Genomic DNA, 7,168 nt, shown 5'->3' with positions numbered 1-7,168 from the left:
GAAAGGAACTGGGTCATGCATAAACCATGAGACATATCTGCCAGAGCCCTCTTTCTTAAAAGGGTTGAATCTAATTATACGGGGAGCCGGACAGGGGACAGAGTTAGTAGGACTGACCCCATGATTTCACTTTGCCAAGACTAGGGACAAGGGCTCGAGGAGGACCCTGGAAGGACTGCAGCCTGGCGACGAGCCGTGTGTCACTCTTCTCTGTGATCGCGGGTCTTGGTCCCTTTATGCTCCTTCGTATTTGCTCCCTCTATCCACGTGCTCATCTGATTACGCTGTATCTCTAACTTGAAAGGGCAGGTGACGGTGACGGGGCCTCCCGCCCCCCGCTCAAGCAGCCATCTGACTCCCTCCCCTTCATTTCAGGGCCCACCCCGTCAAAGACGCTGAACTTGAAACAGTGCAAGACCGGCTTCCACTAATCCCTAGTTTATGGCTCAGTGGTGACCCCTCCCTCCTCTTTCCTTTATTAAGAGAAAGCAAGTAAGGCCACCCGAGTCTTGATTCCAGCTGCTGCTCTATCCCCTTCCAAGGGCCGGTACCTTGGAAAAATAAAGACTTCAGGGTTTAAGTGGGTCTGGGTGTGAATACTGATTCTGCCACTTATTAGTGCGATGACCTTGGACAAGGGAACTAATGTTTAACTCCAGGGCTGGGGGTACAGCTTGACCTGGGTTCAACCCCCAGTACCACAAAATCACCATCATCACCATCATCATCATCATCTCCACTTCTATCTGCAAAACAGGAATAAAAGAGCTACTTTATAGGCTTACGTGATAATTAAATGAAAATATCCCCAGGCTGGGCACGTGGTTCAGTAGGTGAACCTGAGTTCAATTCCCAATACCCCCCCTCACCAAAAAAAAAAATGAAAATACAGACATCAGTACAGGTTCCAGCCATACAACGCATATTTAATAAGTGCTAACTGTAGAAAAGAAACCCCTCAATTTTCATAATAATGCTGATGTTCACGACGACATAGGTCTAACTCATAGGCTAGAATCGATTAATGAAGAATGCATCGTGTGGTCTCCAATAGCATAAAGGATAGCTGATGATTTTGACCAAGGAGTTGTGTTTGTGATTTTTGTCAGATTCCTGAACAAAAGCATGATGAATTGATAGAGCGGAACTCGTCTCTGCTCCAGTAATCGACAGAACCATTTCTCAGCCTATTCCTACCCAAATCAGGGGCCTTTCCCACTCTTCCTCTGGAGGAGGAAGTCGGCCACCCCTCCCTCCCACTCCCCACCTCCCAGCCTGGAAACCATGGTTCTACTTATCAGGAATAAGTTCACTCAGGATCTGTCTTGTGGTGCTTGGTTTCTCCACTTGACATAAGTCCTCCAGATGGACCCACGTTGTTACAAGGCTGCGTACTCCACTGTGTGTACAGCCCACATTTCTTCTTCTTTTTTCAGACAAAGTCTCACTATGTTGCTGGTCTCAAATGTCTGGGCTCAGGGACCCTCCCACCTTGGCCTCCTGAGTGGAGAAGGAAGACCGCAGGATGGGCCTGTACCTGGTTTGTTCCACATTTCCTCTGTCTGTTCATCCACTAACGGACATCTAGGTTGTTTCCATATCTTGACTGTGATGAAAAGGTCCAAAGTCTCAGGTGGATAGGAGGCAAAGGTCTTGAGATCTAGTGCACGACTATTGCCAATGATGATGCTGTATATCTCAAAATAGCTGAGAGTGAATTTCAGATGTCTCACCAGAGAAGAATAATAGGGAAGTGAAATGACGATATGTTAATCTGCTTGATCTGATCATGGCACATTGTGTACATATATCAAACATCACCTCATGCCCCACAAACGTTTACAATCATGATCTGTCAGTCAAAATAATATTGATAAGATTCTTAAATGACGATTTTTTTAAAGAAAAGGGAGAGAGGAAGTTCAAACAGAAACAATGTCCCAGGCTCTGCACAGGAGCAATCTCAGGCCCGTGGAGACCAACGGGACCCAGGGGAAGGAGGGGTAGGGGATTTCTCCATCCTTAGCCAGCACACACCTAACCCCCTGGGCAAGGCCACGCCTTCACTATGCGCAGTCTTATCACTCCGTGGATCTTCTTCATTCAGCAATGTTGACAGCAGGGACTGGATAAATATCTGTCGAATGCAAAGAAAACACAGCACCCATATGCCCATCACCCTCTGATAAACTATTTTTTAATAGAGATAACAAGTTGAGTTGGAAAATTAATCTACGGCTAAAACAAATACCATGACATTTTCCAGAGTCAAAACTAAGTGTCCTGCCGGGTGACCCAGGGGGCTGCTTCACACATGACCAGAGAAGGGTCACAGACACCCCTGACTCTTGCTGCTGCTGATGAATCGTCATCCCATTAAGAAGCCAGCGGAGAATTTTCTTCCCAATTCCATGTCACCACACTTATCTAAACAGTTCTCAACCATAGTGGGTGATCATTCTCCAAATCAATTCTTGTCACTTTTTTAGAAAGATTGGTAGCACAATACCCTCATTCTGACCTTCCTATTCTTCAAAATTCTCCTAGAAGACAGTGATATGATTTAGAAAAAGGCCAAAGTGGCCCAGAACCTAGACTTTATAATACAGATTTTGAAAACTAAGGAAGAATTCAGGTCTTATAAGTTGCTCTTTCCTGATTCCAACCCATGACTTTTTGTTCCTCCGGTTCCTTCAGACCTTTGTTCCTCTATTTTTTTCTTACAATTTCCTCGTTGGAGACTCTAAAAATAAACAGTCGCAGACATGCAGTAGAAGCCCTGAAATGTGCTCTATTCCTGGCCTTACCCAGAATCTCTGCAGCTGTGCCCAAGGATTCCAACCCAGTCAGACGACAACCTTCCTGTCAGACAGGGCCAAAGCGCTTTGATTAATGTCCATCCTAAATACAACTGCTCTATGGTAGAATATAGATCTGCCTTTGCAACCTTTGGACAGGGCACATAATCTGTCTCTTCACCTACTTCTCTACCTGCAAACTGACAAGAAAATCTTTCTCCCTAAATTGATATGTAGCAAAAGGTAAACTATCCCAGACCCCTGCTGAAACGGTGGTTGTGAGGCTTTGAAATGATTCAGTCTCTGAAGCCCACTTCCACTTTAACAGGGCTCTCTTGACCCGATTCTGAGCTCCTAGACCCAGTATCTTATTTTGTTTTATTTTCATTTGTTTGTTTGTTTGTTTATCTATTTATTTATTTTTGGTACTGGGGATTGGACCCAGAGCACTTTACCACTGAGCTGCATCTCCAGCCCTTTTATTTTATTTTGAGATAGAGTCTCATTAAGTTGCTGAGGCTGGCCTCAAACTTCAATCCTCCAGCCTCAGCCTCCTGAGTTGTTGGGATTACAAGTGTGTGCCACCATGCCTAACTCTCTAGACCCAGTGTTAATGAGTTGTACAAATCAATAAATGTAGATTCATCTTACTGCAAACTGAGTCAGATGAGAAAATAACTCTCCCACTAAGTCACATCAGAGCATTCCAGAGCCAAATGCATATCTCTTTCAGATAATGCAGGCTGCGGCTCCTAGGCAGTAACAGGCACTTGGCAGGAACTGTGGTCAGTGTTCTACATACGTCAGTTTCTCTGTCCTGACAAGTGCCCTATGACATAGGTGCTACTATTAAACTACTTTTATTTTTTTAACATGGTGTTATGGTTCAAACCCAGAACCTTACACATGCTGAGCTCATGTTCCACTGAGCAGAACCCTCAGCCCCTAAACTGAGGGGGTGCACAGAGTTCAGGTAGTCTCCTGAGATCATGGAGCCAGTAAGCGGCAAACTCCACGTTTGGATCAGCTGACTTAGCACTATACTCTGGTGCATTTTAAGATAACAGAGACCATTTATATGCAGTCATGGGGCCAAGTACCTTACCTAGATCATCTCATTAAATCCCTATAACAGGCATCTCCACCTCCAGATGATAAAACTGAGACTTGAAAGAGTTAATTTGCCAAATATCTCCAAACCAGTAAATGATAGGTTCAGAGCCTGATTATAGAGCCTGGGAACAAAGAAAATACTGAGCCATGTTGGAAAAAAATGACCACAGGTTCTAACTAGACTCTCCTATGGAGACTCCCTTCTCCATTAGAAAGATCTGAAGAAAGGATCTGCTGAATCTAAAGAGAGATTCCTTGGAGCCTCACTCTTCTGGGTTTGCAGAGAGGCCCAGAGGAGAATGAACTCCTGAACGGGCCCTGGAGTTCCCGCTGAGGTGACCAGGAGGGCCGGCCCAGGGGCAGGGAGCTCAGAGCCACAGGAGCCCCCCACCCCTGCCTTGAGCAGCAGAGGCTTCCTGTAGCCTGGTCTGTCTCTGATTTGCAGGTTGACGAGTTAATTCCAACAATCTCAGCCATGACTCTTAGAAGAGATTCTTTATTACCCTGGCCAGAGCGTTCCAGAATATTCCCAAATCCTGATCTCTAATTCCAGGATCAGCGTATGCCATCTGAAGTCTGCCCTTAGCTTGGCCATCACACGAATCACACTCCTGCCCTGTCACGATCTAATACTGCCCCTTGCACCAGCAACGATAGTGCGATAGCCAAGGAAACGGGGAAGGGAAGGGTCATGTAGGGGGGAGTCTTGAGACTCTGACCTTCAGAGGAGTGTGGTGACTGGGGAGTCGGAGGACTGTGAGAGACAGGTGAACATCTCAGTGAGAAGAGGGACTATTGAGAAGGAAGAAAAGGAAAGGAGAAGGCTCCCCCAGCACAAGGATCATTAAACAGGGTCAGAGAAAGAGCCCAGGAAGCCAGCGCAGGAAACGTGGTCATCCACTAGACAGCACCCCAAATTCAACCCAGTCTTACCCTCTCGCGTTTCCTGTTCTCTTCACTCCTCCCACTGAAGTCACACCATCTCTTCTGGCGGGATAATGAGTTCACTGGGGCCAGCTAGTGACTGGGGAGGCTAAGACAGGAGGATCCTAAGTTGGAGGCCAGCCTCAGCAACTTAGGGAGATCATGTCTCAAAATTTAAAAATTAAAAAAAAAAAAGTGGAGGAAGAGTGGTCCTGGCCCAATCCCCAATTAAAGGGAAAAATATCTCCATGCACTGAACTGAGTGTGGGGGGACAGTGAGGAATAGATCATGCTTCCTACTTTAGGGGAGCTTATCGTTCAGTGGGGGAGCCCAAAACATACACAGATAATATCAACAAAATAAAAATACTTTTAAAAAGTGCTTTCTCCGTGGGTGCCATGGCACAGGCTTATAACCCCAGTGACTCGGAAGACTGGGGCAGGAGGATTGCAAGTTCAAAGCCAGCCTCAGCAATTTAGCCAGAACTTGTCTCAAAATAAAAAATAGAAAGGTTTGGGTTTGGGGATGTAGTTCGGTGACAGAAGGTCCCTGGGTTCAATTCCAGTCTTGAAGGAAAAAAAAAAAATAGTCCCCTGGACTGTGGCAGCCTTTGACTCTGCTCCTAGGCTCTGAAGATGTCTGCGCTATGCTTGGATCTAAAGAGGGACAGCGTCGCCCCCTGGTGGCACAAGGCCCATCTCCGCGGCTCTGGAAAGGGCTGAACTGCCGAGGCCAGCCGGCAGGTGGGAAGGATCTGCCACAGAATGGAACGGTGAGGTCTCAAAACGGCATCGCCCTGTTTCCTCCATCTACCCAGATAAGCTGGACCTGCCTACGTGGACTCTTGATGGCAGGATGCCCCTGACAAAACAAAACCAGAAACCCTTACGGTGGAGCACGCCAGCAGACAGACGAGGCCTGCAGAGGACAGGAGTTCTGCCTTCGTTCCCGTTTTGGTCCATTCTGCCGAAGCAGAGGGATTTTCATTCATGTTAAGTTCAAATAAATAAACAAATGAACCTCTCAGGCCAAACCCTGCCACATATGCACCCTGATGAATAATGAATCAAGTAAGGAGAGGATCCGAGAATCGCGGCCGGGCCCAGGGTTGGGGAGGAGGTAGGCAATGGACCCTGTGGTGTGGAGTCTGGGCCTTGAGCTCCAGGCGCCATGGGAGAGTGGAGCTCTGGTGTTGCATCAGGGCTACGCCCACGGAGCTTGGGCCTGCTTCCCTGGACCTGGGCAAGGACACATCACCCTGCACTGTCTCCCTGGGACCGTCTGAGGCTTTGCCACCGCCCCAGTCGCCCTCCCGGGAGCACCCCCTGCCCTGCTAAGAGGAAAGAAGGCAGTGAGGCCGAGCTGACCAGCCTCTACATGCACGAGCAGAACCCGGAGTCCAGACCCACCCTGGCCACCACGCAGCAGGAGCAAGAGGCCAGGGGAGCAGGCGCCAGCCGGTTTCCATAGATACGGATTTCAGTGGCTCTATGACAGCCAGGCCAGGCTGCCTGAGAGGCATTGTTCGGATGCCTGGGGACCCGCTTAGAAGGAAAATCAAGTGAGAAGCCATTTTTTTAAAAATCCAAGTAGCTTCCCTTTCAGTTTCACACCAAGAGCCCCTTCGGCCTCTGTCCCCCTCTCGAGAGCACCGCGGTAGCATCCTTACCTTTGGCTGCTGGAGCCGCTCTGGACCCTGAGCCTCAGTCCTCTGAAGGTCACAGTCAAAATGACTCCTAGACCCAAGCCACTGCAGGGCTCCTTCTGCAGCTGCTGTGGGCTGAAGGAGTTGCAACCCCAACCCCGATGACCCCTTGCAAGGGCTGCCTCTGGGACTGAGAAGGCCCACCCTGGTCTCCTGGGAAGTTCTGCTCCCCAGAACCCTTGTTTTCCTTCCCACGTCCACACCTGCACCTTCTGCCGTCACGGCGTCTGCGACCCTTCTCTCCACTCAGCAAACATGGCTGAGTCTCCCCGTGGCTAGGCCTTCAGGAAGCAGACAAGAGGACGCAGCCCGGCACCCAGATCACAGACTGGTGGGAAAGGCGTTCATAGGGGAACCGCTAGAAAAACCCCAGAAAAATCCCCGAGGGAAGCAGAGTCCACACCAGACCTCACAGAGGAGCTGGGGAGAGGAGACTCCCAGCAGAGCAACGGCCTCGGCAAAGGGACAGAGGCAGGAAACAGGATGACGAAACAAAGAACTCGCAGGTCTGAGATGCCGAGAGTCCCTGCAAAGGCAGAGGTGGCAGAGACAGGCTGGATAGTGGCCGGCACCCGACGCAGAGGGCCCTGCGCCTGTGCTTAGGCCACCTGGGAGGTTCTTAAGCCT

At 49.0% G+C, this 7,168-nt stretch overlaps 1 long non-coding RNA gene across 1 annotated transcript; it reads right to left on the bottom strand.

The window, feature by feature from the left end:
- Window positions 1-1,307: 1,307 nt before the first annotated feature.
- LOC124079952 (uncharacterized) lies at window positions 1,308-6,852 on the bottom strand. Its single transcript, XR_006847539.2, has 3 exons — window positions 6,506-6,852; window positions 4,845-4,944; window positions 1,308-2,137 (listed from the first exon to the last, which is right to left on the bottom strand). It is a non-coding gene; the product is annotated as an uncharacterized LOC124079952 (long non-coding RNA).
- Window positions 6,853-7,168: the final 316 nt, after the last annotated feature.

This window comes from Marmota monax, unplaced genomic scaffold (assembly GCF_021218885.2).
Source record: "Marmota monax isolate L192 unplaced genomic scaffold, Marmota_monax_Labrador192_F-V1.1 WCK01_AAM20220418_F8-fsc00320, whole genome shotgun sequence".
In the NCBI taxonomy this organism is placed as follows: Eukaryota; Metazoa; Chordata; class Mammalia; order Rodentia; family Sciuridae; genus Marmota; species Marmota monax.
This window is presented reverse-complemented; position numbering and strand designations above follow the sequence as displayed.